Source organism: Lissotriton helveticus, chromosome 4_1, assembly GCF_964261635.1.
Source record: "Lissotriton helveticus chromosome 4_1, aLisHel1.1, whole genome shotgun sequence".
In the NCBI taxonomy this organism is placed as follows: domain Eukaryota; kingdom Metazoa; phylum Chordata; class Amphibia; order Caudata; family Salamandridae; genus Lissotriton; species Lissotriton helveticus.
Genome location: NC_136063.1, coordinates 569209700 through 569222623, shown reverse-complemented (window position 1 = coordinate 569222623; position 12924 = coordinate 569209700). Strand labels below are relative to the sequence as shown.

Sequence of the window (12924 nt, the reverse complement as noted above, 5' to 3'; positions counted from 1 at the left end):
AAGTATGGTTTATGCGTCGAAATACATGATGTTCATGTTGTGTTGAATATTGTGTGTGTTGAATACAAACGTTATTTACATATATCACGTGAAGTCTCTTTTGTGACGCTCAGTGTATTTATCATGAGTGAGTGCTGTGCCAATGCTTTACACATTGCCTCTGAGATTAGCCTGACTGCTCAGTGCCAAGCTACCCAAGGGTGAGCACAGGTTATACAGTGTGTGTAAACACCCGCACCTGACAGGAGTGGTAGGTTCTGCCTGACTGGGGCATCGCTTCAGCCAACCAGAAAGTGCCAATTGCAACATTCTCCAACTCTACTCGTTTGGATTTTGCCCCTTGAGTGAGTATGTAGCACAGGCTCCAGAGCTGCCAAACTGGGAGCTGGGGATTCGGGTTCAAGTCTCGGCCAACATCCTGTTATTCTGAACCAATCACTAAATCGCCCTGTGCCCATGGACAGCGCCTGGATACCCTCACGGGTGATAAGCAGCGCTATATAAATCTACTAACTTTAACTTTTTAGTACAAAGACTGCAGCCACCAAGGATGCAAATGTCAATCACTGAGAATAGTGAACCAAGTCTATTGGTGCTGATTGACCTGTCAGTGGACTTTTATAATATCAGCTTACATTTAACTACTTTCTATTATACAATGCGTTTTGTATTACACATACGCAAAATATATACAGTGAGCAACATGGATGGCCAAGACTCAGTGCTCAATTTGTGGAGAGAAAAAAATGAGTGTTTTTGCCCAAGCTCCACTCGGATGCCCACAGACTGCAATTAAATGTCAGCACGCAGCACACATAGGTTCATCGTCCTAAATCTACCTCATTGCTCTTCAATCGAGTACCAGTCACTCCCTGCCCCTTTATCTCACTCTTACAGGTTCCTGCTTTGTTCCTTGGTGAAGTTTTTTCTGTCCTTCTCTTCCTTTCATCTTTTCTCTTTGTGTTTTTTCCCTCTCTTGATCAAGGAAAACGGCTGATGTGCAAAAATAAGTCTACGTCCTCCAAAAATGAGTGCCGGTGGCCCTCACCCGCAACCACCGGCTCAAATCAAGGGGAAACATCACTTACAACGCAACTTTTACCACGCAATGCTTTTACATCGCAACTTTTACAATGCAAACCATTACAACGCATTGCGCTGGGGGGCGCTCTAGGATAGGGAATAGATTTAATTTACTATCCAAGACCTTCCCTACTATCCACGGGGACTGGAGTTGGAATAGTAAATTAAACTATTCACTATCCAGCACCCCAAAGCGCTATGCGATGTAAAGGCATGCGTTGTAAAACTTGCGATGTAAAAGCATGCGTGGTAAAAGCATGCGTTGTAATGTCGTAGATCCAAATGAAGTACTGGCGAGACTGCTTGGTATAACTTGTGTCTATGTCTCCACATCCCTGCACACTCTGCGATATTACACCAGTGCATTATATTTGTGTTCCTTTGTGCAAGTATTTAAAATGGGCACACAATGTGCACAGCAGAAAGTCTGCTCTACATCTTGGCTCCCATCTCTACACCTGGACCAGCCCCAGCAGCAGGGCAAAGATGTCCACAGCAATTCGAGAGGCAGTTTGTCAAAGAAATAAGGAGCACCAATATTTTGTGCTGAACCATGAGAGACAGGTAATGGCCTAAAGAGTTCCAGAGCGGAATCAATATGATATTCGCACAGATAAGGAGCATTAGTTACATCTTCTCTGCAATTTTTTGCAGTCAATTTTCAAGGTTTAGAAAATAGTACACCAAACATTAGGAAAAGCTTGCTTCTTCCTATAACCATACTATTTGGGTATTTTATTATGTTAATTGATATTATGCTAACCTAACACTGTTACTTGTATATGTAAACAAATATTGGAACAGTGTGATTCAGTGCACCTCAATAACTTCTTTGTAAACATATGTTTCTGGTGGGTCTGGTGGCTCAGTGAGCTGATGCATCCCCTCAAGGAACCTGTGTTTGAGGTAATGGCAAGAGGTTTATGTCCTGCTAGGGACATTCAGCCTATCACTCTTCTGAGTTCAATAAAATTAGTTGAGTAAAAATAAATACTTGTTATTCAGCCACAAACTTTGCCAATACATGAGTCTTGTTATTTTTTTATGTTTTTTACCAAGAACATCCTAAGTGGCCCCTCATAAACTAGGACCCTGTGGGGAAGCTTTTGGTTCGCCTCCTGATTGGAACACCCTTTGGGGCATATTTACAATAAAGTGGCGGAGCACCGGTTAGCTCCAAAATAGCTAATGCTGCGCTCTATCACTTTAGAAATGCAGGGATACACCGTATTTAAAAAATACGGTGTACCCCAGCATTTCCCCTGCGCTGGTGCTAAACTAAGATGCCTAGCGCCAATGCAGGCACCCTTGCATCATGATGCAAGGACGCCTGCATTGAGGGACTGATTGTTTATGTGTGGGAAGATGTTCCTTCCTGCACATAAACAATCCAGAATGGCGATTTGTAACTTCTATGTGTGCTGCATTGTGCCGAATACAAAGCAGTTGCAAACCATCATTTTTTTAAATGAGCGTTTATGTGCAGGAAGGGACACCTTGGTGTTTTTTTCTGTTTCTATATGTGCTGCACAATAAAAACAGCAAAAACGTAAAGAAATAAAAAAATTCTCCTCGTTTCGCCATCTATGTTAAGACCAGGTTTTCCCTGGTCTTAATTTGGCGCTGCCTCCTTATTTGCACCACCCTTGTAAATAGGGGGCAGCATCAAAATCAATGGGTGTAGCGGTGGAATGCCCACCGCAACGCCCTTTACCCGCCCCATTTGACACTAAGTATAGCATGAAAGGGTGCATTAAGCCACTTAATCTGGCTTAATGCACCTTGTAAATACGGTGGAGCCCCTATCGCCACAGGAACGTCACTTTGCGATAGGGGCTTGTAAATATGCCCCTTTGTACGTTCTATCAAGCGCCATTTTGCTCATGTGCCTGTATCTCTAATACGGTGGCGCCATACGGACAAAGGCATTCCCTCATTTACATGTGGTTATGCCTTGATGCAAACAAGAAAATCTTACTTTCCTTTAAGTCGTCACTAACCTTTAGCCTATGCACTAAGGGCCAGATTTAATAATGTTTCATGCAACGCAGCAAACAAATTTGCTGCACTGCACAGAGCTATATCTGTTAAGACCGACCAGCTGCCGCTGTCATTGCCGGTGCTGGCGTTCTAATTAGGCTGCCTTGCGCGACGCAAGCTGCGCGCCATGACGCAAAGGCGACTGTGGGATCAGTGTGCTCTGTCTACCACTGAATTTGCACAAATTCCTATGCCTAGACAAACTTAAAAAGGTCCCATGCAATGGGTGCGTGCTGTGCACTTTGGCATAGATGCAATGTATGTGGTTTAAAAAAAATGAATACATTTCCCCTTGTTCAGCACTTTATAGTTTTTGGGCCTCAGAAAAGGGCACCTTTCACACATGAAGTACCATCTTCTAATCATACAGGAAGTACCTTCAGGAAATGGCAGCACCCAATAGTACAACTGAAGGACTTTCCTACTTGTATTTATACCTTCTTGGGTCTAATCAAATATAAATGTCAAAGAAAAAAGTTGCACAAATATTTGTTTGTGGTAAAGCGTTCTCCTCTAACATGTCCAACTATGAAATATGGACGTTCAGTATGTCTGATATTCAGCGGAGGGTCGTTTGGGATTAGGTAGAAAAGACTGTCAGGACTCTTATTTACTTCCTAAATAGAAGAGATAATGTGTTTTTATACATATCCCTAATTTGTATATGACTGAAATCTATAACCTATGGCATTACGAGATTGTCCAGAACAGTTCCTCTGTGATCTGAGTCTACAGGCTGCTTGCCCTTGACATAGGACATTGCCTTGCTCCAGAGGGAAGGCAAAACAAGCAGTGAGAACCAAGCAGACAACTACTCACAGGTGCCTCCAGAGACCTATTAGGGAAGTTTTACCAGTAAGCTATATCTTAAGGGAGCTTTAGCACGAAAGCAAATCCAGGAGGAGCAGGGCATTCAAATGTCATCTATGAAGATGTAGTCCACGTGCGTTCCGGTCATGTCCCTCCGGGACCGTCCTAACACACCATTATAAATACACGGAAATCTGGTTTCAGCAGTTATGTTGACAATGGACACGATTGCTGTAATTGGCTCCCGCCAGTTCAAACAGGCATCTGTACTTGATCGAGCAAAGGATGATGACGATAGATAAGCTGGCACATACCAGTGGTTAATTTGTAAAGAACGAAGTGCCGGAGCTCTCATCTGAAGGCAGCTTGCACCAGCCCATTTCTCCTCTGAGCGCTGCCTAAAACAGAACCAACTACTAACCGTGAAGGTGGGGAGAGGATGTGGCGTAATGGCCAGAGCTGCTGACTTCGGAGCTGGGGAATCAAGTTTGAGTCTCAGATTCTGCTCAACATCCTGTGATTCTGGGTCAATCACTTAACCTCCCTATGCCTACCATAAATTATGTGTCCTTAACTACTGCACATGAAAAGCACTGGTGTTGATGATTAAGTGCCGGTGCTGAGCAATGGAAACCTCCAGCTCAATTTAAGCACTGGTCCATACTCACAATCCTATTAGTACAATATACAAGTTGGGTATCAAGTAAGGCAGATAGGAGTGCACATTCCGCCATTACTCATGACCATGATGTGACTTGTTTACTTAAACGAATAACTGGGTTGGTACTATATCTCATTGCAATCTCACAGGTTCGAGAGCTATATTAGAATACTGGAATGCACTCATCTCTATTGATTAGAATAGAGAGGCAGTGGGCACTAATGTATGGTTTTCAACTCTCTGCCTTGATATGAATATTCTGCCCTTGCTGCGACCTCAGCCACTTCCTCTCCATTGTCTCTTTCAAACTCAGTGGCAGCTTGTGAACTTTCCTACAAGTGGGGCATAAAAAGATGGTGAAAGTCTAACGATCAAGCATAGCTCCTCTGACGGCCTCTAAGCGGCAGTATATCAGCGGCAGACCCTCCATTAGGGTGGAGGAGCGCCGCCCCCCACTGTCACCACCTGCAAATAAAATGATAATAAAACGGGTTTTAAACTGGTTTTATAATCCTTTAATTTTGATTCTCCTGGACCCGTCCCCAGGACTCTGATGAGTCTTGGGGGCGGGTCCAGGGGGTGACACTGTGGTACGGGACTGGTGGGTACTCCCTTCACTGCGCATGAGGGTTTGGCCGCCTGTTTCAGGCTGGCCAAACCCTCATGCACTGTGAAGCTTTCTCCAGCCCAGCTACGTTGCTGGGGCTGGAGAAAGCAGGCACAGGCTCCCAATCTGCCTGGGAGCGCAAAATCCCAGCGCTCAGGCCAATCCTGGCGCTGCTTTCATGCAGTGTGTTATGGTTGGCCACAGTGCACTCTGGGAGCCTGTCCCAGTGTAGCATCCTGCTACAATAAACACAGACACATGTAATTATCTAAACTGGAGCTTTATTCTGTACATCTTGTTCATCCCCTGTCCCTACTCTAACTGTCCCTGGTTCCTGTTCCCCGGCTCCTCCTGTTCCTGCTCCTCCCTCTGACTCCACCCCCCAACCACTAGACTGCATCCCACAATACTACATCTCCCCCTTTCTTAACAAACTGAGCTTAATGTCCTCAGTGTTCGTAGTTCTTCAATCCACCACACGGGTCGGCGGACAACCTGTTCTTCAAGCCTCAGTAGTGTTGAATCCGCGGTGGGCTTGACTTTGGTCGATCTTCTTGTTGTCTTAGTCGGGGCATTCTTGATCACGTTGCGTGTGAACTGTCTGCTCTCACCTTCCACAGTCAGCATGTCTCCTTCCAGTGGTGTAGCTACTGTTAGTTCAGATGCTCGATCTCTTTCATGAGTGAATAATGTTCTGGTCCTCTTCCGAGTACCCGCATCTGCTTTTACTTCCGTTTGTCTTGTCCGGTTGAGGGCAACACTGTCCTCCAATTCAGGGTCATGTATATCAGACAGTGTGGGGCTATCTGAGGAGACTGTCTTGGCTTGATTCGATGACTCATTCACAGCCTCGGGTTGTCTGGCCGACTCGTGAGCCGTCTGTGCATAGGCATGTTTCTCTCTCGTCTGATGGTCACTCTTTACTGACCCGTCCGGTTTTCCTTGCGGAGTGACTGGCTGGTCCCTTCCCGTCCGTTGACCAGGGTCCACTGTCTCTGTTTTCCCTCTGTAAGTCCTTTGAGTCAGCCTCGCGGACCCCTTCAGGGGTGACGGTGTCTGATCTGTGTCCAGATATACTTGTGACTGACCTGGCAGGTTGTCTTGTGGCATGACTGAGTGTTCAGAGTCCTTTGGTTCCATGGTGCGTTTGGGTGGTTGACGCCATGACTGTTGTCGGGACCATGACTCGGTCAACTCACGGGACTGAACAGACGAGCCCTCTGGGTCAGAGAAGTCTCTTGTCGACTTCCAGGATCAGACAGACGTGCTCTCTGAATCAGAGGAGTTTCTAGCTATAAACGTGCCTTCTAGGTCAGAGAAGTCTTTTGTCGACTTCCAGGATCGAACGGACGCGCTCTCTGAATCAGAGGAGTTTCTGGCCATACTCCTTTTGAAGCGTTCCTTTGAGGGTGTATCGGGTACTGGATGTCTGAAATAAGTGGGCCGTGACACATTGTTCGTTGACTCAGGGTTGTCTTTAAAACGATTCTCCGGGCGCCTTCGTCGACTTGTCTTTGGCATTGTTTCATCTGAGAAGTTGCTCGACAACCACGTGCTTGTTCTTTGTGTTTGCTCTTGAGATTTTCCATCTTGGCCTTTCTCACATGTCAACGACGTCTTCTCGGTTTCTTCTTCGTCCCCAGTGTCATTGATGCATTGGTCTCTTCCTGTTCGTTGTTGGGGAGGGTCAGTTCGTCTTATGTGACTTATTTCTTCTTCCCACTTGTTTGGTGCTCGGATACCCATGATGTGGGTGTGATGTGTTCTTCTGCTGGATGATGTTCCTTCAGACTCATCTTCACAACTTGACGAAGAGTGTTCCTGCGCCGACTTCCAGTTTTGACCATTTTGAGCTCTCCTTCTATAGTTTGTCTTCCTTACTCTCTTGTTGTGTAAGTTGCCATCTTGTCCAGGGGTGCGACCTGTCCCACTTGACGCTCCCTCCTCGTCAGACTTTGAATGACATCTTGAGGGTGACGAACTCCTTGAGGTTGTCCTTTGACTGGTTGACTCGGAGTGTTCCTTGTCACTGTGTCTCTCCCGTTGGTCAGACTTTGAATGACATCTTGAAGGTGAAGAACTCCTTGAGATTGTCCTTTGACTAATTGACTCAGAGTACTCCTTGTCACTGTGTCTCTCCCGTTGTCTTTTCATTGGTCTGCCTTCCTTCTCTCCTTTTTTTGTTTTGTCTGTTTTCCGAGTTTCATATGTCCAGGCATCTTGATAATTTGCCCTCCGATTCGGGTCCTTTGCTCTGTCTCTTGCCTTGACGTGCATTCCAATTTCAGCCTTCCTGATGATTTCTTCTAGCGACCACTTTCCTCGCAAGATCTTGAGCCTTGTGTTGGGGTTTGCGCAGCCTTCAATTATCCGGAGTCGAACTGCATCCTCGTTCGTAAAGGTGTTGAAGTGGCAGCCTTGTACCAGGTTTCGCAACCGAGTGATGAAGGTTGGCAATGGTTCACCTGGTTCCTGCCGAGCTGTGTTGAAAGTGATGCGCTCTTGATCCACTTCCGCTTGTGCGGAGAGACGGGCACATAGCTTTTCTTGGAGTCTTTTATAGATTTCCGTGTCTTCTTTGGAAAATGTTTCGATTGGGCATCGGCCCTCGGGACCCACCAAATGGAGGAGCAGCATTAGACATTTCCTCTCTCTTTGTTCACCATTGGCGTCCAGGAAGTCACCCAATGTCGCCAGCCATTTGTTCTGTTCAAGACACAGGCTCCAGGTATCATACTGCATTCCCGGGGGTGGTGCTCTGAAACAAGGGTTGCGTCGTTGTGCTACTTCTTCCTTCGCCATGAGAAGAGTATTCTGATTGATTGTATTCGGGCGGGTTGTTCACTCGGCTTCTCGTAGTTTTTAGTTAATCCTCTTTGGTCGAGGCCTTGGGTCTGGTCATCTGCTGGGGCGTTACTAATCCTTGCAACCACCACCGTATGCGCCAGTGACTAGAACTTGGATTTCCTGCGTTCCGAGATGTCCACTATCCAGCCGCACTGTGCCAGTCACAGGGCTCGTTCTCTTTTCGAATCGCGTGCTAGAGGCAGGTGGTTATTGACTCTTCCGCAGTGAGGCTAGTGCAAGTCCTTTAGTCACCTCCGTGTATGTTGCGCTTGTTTCTGGGACCGTCCTTCGCAGTCTTGCCTTCATCCGAACCTCGTGCGGTTCAGTCCAGCAGCTCCTCCCCTTTACGCTCTGCGGTGTGCGTTCACCATCACCTTTGTAGGTGCTCGTGCTGGTTCGCTGATTCTTGCCAATGTTTGTTTATATGTTCTTATCAAGGCTTGGTTGTTCTTCGCCAACGCTTGTTTGGTCTTCCGGTGTCAATGCTTGATTGCTCGCCAGTGCTTGTTTTATTTCTATCGCCAATGCTTGTTTGTTGCCAATGCTTGTTTCCTTCTGCTGCACTTCTATCGCCAGTGCTTGTTTTATTTCTATCGGCAATGCTTGTTTTATTTCTATCGCCAATGCTTGTTTGTTACCAATGCTTGTTCACTTTGCTTAATGCCTGACTTCAAAATGGCCACCTATTGACCACACAGGGTATGTCCTTAAAGCCTGCCTGACTCAAAGATGGCCGCCGTAGCTGTCTGCAGGCACTACTTTCTTTCACTGCATTCAGCCCTTTTTCTTCACCCAGGACTCACCGGCAGTCGTCTTCAGGAGTAGCACCCTCCAGATCTAGCTCCCTCTGGTCACCACTGCAGTCAGGTGAGGTTGGGGTGGGCTCCCGCCTCACTTTGCAGGGTCCTTCGGCGGCGGCGTGCCAAAACCCACGCATTCGGAGTGAGGTTTTTCCGACGCCGGGCTCCAGATTTACCGCGCTCAGCAGCGCTTGACAGTGGACCTTCGCAGGGGCAGTCCACACCAGGAGGCACTCTCTTTCGGCCACAGCAGTCCTCAGGTGAGCTTGGGGTGGGCTCCCAGCTCACTGTTACAGTTCCCGCTCTCACTTACGCCGACAGCATGCCAAACCTCACGCATCGGGCGTGAGGTTTTCCGATGTCGGGATTCTTCGAGCTCCGTTCTGAGCTCAGCTTACGTTGCGTTCGTTGGCGCCTGCCAGCGGATCCTCCAAGGGCACTTCCTTGTACCTTGGGTACCTCTTCTTCGCTGTGGGGTGCAGAGCAGAGTCGGGGTGGGCTCCCGACCTCTGTTTCACTTGGGACACGCCAAATTACACGCATCAAGCGTGGGTCCCGTTTTTGGCGCGATGAAGCGTTTCTTTCCTGCCGACGCTCTGGCGCTCGTTTTTCAGTCCCTTCAGACCTCTGGCAATCCCCTGGCTCTGGGGAGAGGGTCACTCACTGCCGGCCTTTCTTCTTTAGACGGCAGCACGGCTCCACACAGCAGCGTTCTTCCTCCTTAGACACTGCACAGGACAGGGTGCTCTTGATAGGGTTCTGGGGCACTGGACATGCCTATCCCACCCTCGTCGCCAGTTGTAGCATCCTGCTACAATAAACACAGACACATGTAATTATCTAAACTGGAGCTTTATTCTGTACATCTTGTTCATCCCCTGTCCCTACTCTAACTGTCCCTGGTTCCTGTTCCCCGGCTCCTCCTGTTCCTGCTCCTCCCTCTGACTCCACCCCCCAACCACTAGACTGCATCCCACAATACTACATCCAGAACCAGGAAGAGCGCAATGGAGCGGACGGCGGAGGCGGCGGCGATCAGGTAAGTTCTGTATTCATTTTGTATTCTTATGTTGTCCGTTCCCTCCTCCCTTTGCCTGCCCGGCTCACGCCACCACTTTGGCAGGGGACAGGCCACTACTGCAGTCTATTGTGGAGCAGTGGTAAAGTCATTCTCCCTTAATTTTGATTAAGTCTTTCTCTACATCTCGGTGTTTCATTTTTACTGTTTCTTCACCTGTGTTTATGTTGCAAACCTTTTAGCTCTGAATTATCTCGAGCCTTAACTCTTGATCCTAGCTTTTTCATGCTTTTATTTTTAACCTCACCCACTTTATCTCTTTTAAGTTTTCTTTGTCTTCATTTTGATTTCTAACACCCCACAGTCTTTCTTACTCTGTACCTTTATCTCATGCTATCATTCTCCGCATCCTTTGATGCACACTTGTTCGTTTTTCTGTTGTTCTCCTTCCACTTCTCTGCTTTTCGCTTACATACAGGCATTCACATAAGCAGGTGTGTCACATTAGACAGGCACACAGTTTTGTATTTTATACAACAATCAGTAATGTCAGAGAGCCCCATCATCGGCAACTCCCATTCTGCTCAGCAGAGCTCTGAACCTCTCATTTCTCCCCACAAATAGAAGGGACAGCTGCAGCAGAAAAGGGACCAAGCTCAGGGAGAAGGATGTCCAGGACCCAAGATCAAGGACGTCAGAGAGAGCCAGCTCATGGTGCATAAAACAGCCATCAAGCATTGTCCAATGCCAGCAGCACTAGCGCGTGCCAGGACACACACCGGGCTCTTGTGCAAACATAGCATTGCAGCGTATGGGCCTGGTAATTATGCAGTACCAACTATGAGTGGATGTGCAGCTGCAGCCTTTAACATTGGTTTTCCTACTTTTACTGGTGTGCAGCAACTGGTGTAAAATATCTCAGATAATTATTGTGGTATATGTGAAATAAAGCGAATAGTTTAGGTGTTACCACTGCATATTCTTGTAATAGCAAACAAGGGGTTGCAATGGTGCGGAGCATTGCAACAAAGAGACTGAAACACCGCAGGTATCGCAAGAGAGTGTCTAAGGAACCATTATCCCAATGGCCATTGCCACGAGTACATAGATGTCAGTCTCCATATCACTCTCCTGCAGGGCTTTAAGTGGGTCGGGTCCCAACTGGTCTGATCACCGGCAGTTTTTTAAAGGGGGGCTCGGAACGGGTCTCTATCGGGCTCGGTTTTGTGCCCTGACATAGGCGGTCCGTGTTTTTTTCCGGACTGCAGTGACAGCAGGCACATCAATGTGCACGTGCTCAAACTGCTCACTTCTCACTAGTGGAGAAGTTATGTCATGCCAGGTGAGCGTTGTAGGCGGAGGGAAATCCTTTAAAGAGAGTCATTTTCTCTCTGGATTTCCCTTCTCTTTTTGAAACTTAGGAGCAGCAACATTGTCGTGGTGTCACCAGGGCTTTAAGTGGAAGCTTTTTCAGTATTATATACAAGCCATAGTTACTGCTTATTTATCTTATGCAACTAACCGCCGTTGACAAAGCCAATAGTCCTGACTTGTTGTAGGTATGATATTACTTGTTGTATCATATATCTGGATGTACTGACAGAAACAGCAAAATACAAGTCGGGCAGCTCACTGTGCTAAGCACAGATTTTTTGTTTACGTGTTTTCAAGCCACGCCACTAATTACAGTGGCCACGCCGCCTTTAAGAAACGCCCCAGTTTTTTCATCCCACTTAAAGCCCTGTTCTCCTGTAACTTGAGCTCTCCGGATGGCTATACGTCAGAATAGGTATAACAAAAATTGTGTTTGACATAAATATTGTGGCTTAAATGTAATTTACAAAATACTACTCCATTAAATGTATTTGTCAGACGAAAGTTCAGCCATTCTGTTTGGATACCATACCGTCACCATGTTCACCATGTTTCACACCTAATGACCATGGACATCCGCAGAAATGTTTCCAGGGGGGGGATCACTTTTTACATCATCAACATCCCCCTTGCACCCTTCTCCCCTCTGCCTTGCACCCTTCTCCTCTCTGCCTTGCACCCTTCTCCTCTCTACCTTGCACCCTTCTCCTCTCTGCCTTGCACCCTTCTCCTCTCTGCCTTGCATCCTTCTCCCCTCTGCCTAGCACCCTTCTCCTCTCTACCTTGCACCCTTCTCCTCTCTGCCTTGCACCCTTCTCGGCCACCTCCTTGCACCCTCCCCAGCCAATGGAGGGGGCTGCCACCTGGAACAATGGCATCATTTCAAAAGCATGATGGACTAGTGCCGGCCCTGACTGGGCCCACACCGGACGCACTGGGGATCGGGGGGGTGGGACAAGTGCCCCCCTTTACCCACCCTGCGGACGCCCATGCTAATGTCTGTATTGTTCTGGAAGTACGTATCTGATGACGGGCCCGTCTCTGGAAAGAAAAAGCAGCTACAAATCAAAGGGAAGCAGCTTATCTCATTGCCTCTGGAGGTGTTTGGCCTCAAGGCGCTACAGGTGCTTCAGAGGAGTGCAGAGAGGGAGAGCGGTCTGTTATTTCAGATGTGCCACGTGCCCGGGGAAATTTGTTTTTACCAAGTCTGACCGTCCTCTACATGGACTCCAACAGCCTGAAGGTGATCCCTCCTGAGATAGGCTGCCTGGAGAGTGTGCAGGTGCTCACACTGAGCAACAGCTGCCTGGCCTCTGTGGCGTAGAACCATCCAGGCTCCAGAAATTGCAAAGTCTTCACCTTGCCAATAACTGCCTCACAGACCTGCCTGCTCGAGTCTGTCAGCTGAAAACGTTAACTTTCTTGGACGCAGGTGATAAACAGTTAGAGCATCAAGAATCTGAAACGCGTGAAGACACTTCTGCTTCTCTTCAACTCCCTTGAGAGCCTTCCAGAATCTTCCCTCTCTAATTATGAATATTATACCGCTTGTAAATACACAAACGTGGAAACTGAAATAAATAAAAGAACGACCAGTTACAAGTTGACTGATGAACTGCACGTGGTTTTTCCTATTTCTCAGACACTCTAAATTGGTTCTGTCACAGAGATTTCGTTTTCTAAC

General features: G+C 47.4%; 1 protein-coding gene and 1 pseudogene across 1 annotated transcript in view; one reads left to right on the top strand and one right to left on the bottom strand.

Moving 5' to 3' along the window:
• Window positions 1-12924, bottom strand: part of SLCO5A1 (solute carrier organic anion transporter family member 5A1) — a 373416-nt gene that overhangs the window by 222549 nt on the left and 137943 nt on the right. The gene's annotated exons all lie outside the window — the stretch shown is intronic.
• On the top strand, window positions 12236-12891 carry LOC144826817 (uncharacterized; annotated as a pseudogene).